Below are 1795 nucleotides of genomic sequence, written 5' to 3'. Positions count from 1 at the left end.
ATTGTCAAACTAAATGAAGTATTTATTGAGCAATATGTCCAAGTCCAGCTGTCACGCACATGCTAAAATCTGTTTGCTAGATGGGTGATAACCTTGCAAGCTACACAGGAAAAGGAGAAGAAAACTATGTACCAAAAATCACACACATTTAAATAATTACAAAAAAGTCATATATGCCTAGTAACAATAATAAAAGTGTGTAATGAACATGGTAAACACAATGGACTCAATATAGATGAGAGTGATTATGCAAAGAACAGTTGATATGCATTAAAAATAAACTGTGTGCATAAACAATCTAGGAAAGGACGGAATATTGTGTGTAGCAGGGACAGAAAATGACTGTTGGATCTGCACCAATATATACGTCGGGATAAGTCAGGTGTTGAGTGACTAACTGTCATAGTGCAGTGCTCAACGAACAATAAATTTACTGTGTATAAAAATGGTGGTGATCCGTTCGGAGTCGGTTAAAACAAACATTGCTTGACGGAAGCATTTAGTGTGTGCGATACGAAACACTTTCGCATGTTGAGAGACGCTCTGGCAGCGCATCGGCTGTGAGAACAAATGAAAGTGTGTAGTACAACGTGCATGTGACGAACCCTAAATACCAGTGTCACAGTGCAATTCAGTTGTGAAGCCACAAAAAGTCCGTTATCACGCCAAAACATTCAGTGCAGACCAGCGAAACGACGGATTACTGAGCAATAAACGCTTTTAACCAAGTTGTAGTTTCTTCCAGAGCTAATAACCTGTACCCTTAAAGACGTACACCGTTGTGGAATATTTGTTTCATGCGTTTTGACGTGGAGCCATGGGGAGAAGCAGAGATGGGTGCCGTGCCGCGAACCAGCAGGTCGCGGGAAACAACTGCAACATTTGATAAATGACAACCTTATTTGATGAACAATCAGACGGCGTTTCATCGAAAAACTAGGCGAGATCACCATGGCTCCGGCGCAGTTTCCACAGGTTTCCTTACCGCACGTAGCCATAATGGGGGAGGCAGAAAACTGTAATGACCCTGGGACTAGGATTACGGTCACCTCGAAAAGTGTGAGAAAACCATAAACAGTGTAAATAAAACTATAGTGCAAAAGAGCAAACAAAGTGAATAGAGAATATCTCAAATAAGGTGAGAAACAATGACGAAACAGCCGTTAGTTGCAGCACGTTGCCGAACATTCTTAACGTTAGTCAATTGCTGCCAGGGGGCATTGTAACGTCTCCTGGCAAAACACATATTACATGTGGTAAAAAAAGAGGAAAAAAATAATTGAACTGGATGACTGTAATTTTATTTGTGCGTGGGCAATGATTGTGTGAACTTTATGTAATAAAGAGAAACCATTGTGTGTCATGTCTTATACTTGTATAGAATTATGTATCGATTTTTTAAAGATAATATCTATGTCGGCGAGTACTGGAATCGCCACAGGCGATACTTATTAACTATCAAACAAAGATGTAAATGTATTAAACCGAGTATAAATAGTAGTGACCGAACATTAATTTCTCTGTAGTCTTTTTGGAGTTACGTGAGTAGGAAGAGCCTGTGACCCTATATTCTATGCTTGTGTAGCATTCTTTTGTCAAGACTGAGAGAAGGACGCCATTAAGCACTGATTTGTAAAGGTGTGTAAGAATTTAATCTGTCTAGATCTTTTGAATAGAGTTACTTAGTGAAAACTTGCATTATGATTTTTGCCTGGTATTTCATCCCACCCCTTTAAGATATTTTCAGCTACTTAAATATTATTCGTGGTGCAAACCTGCGCTACGAACGAACGAC

Source organism: Schistocerca nitens, chromosome 2 (assembly GCF_023898315.1).
Source record: "Schistocerca nitens isolate TAMUIC-IGC-003100 chromosome 2, iqSchNite1.1, whole genome shotgun sequence".
NCBI lineage: Eukaryota > Metazoa > Arthropoda > Insecta > Orthoptera > Acrididae > Schistocerca > Schistocerca nitens.
This window is presented reverse-complemented; position numbering follows the sequence as displayed.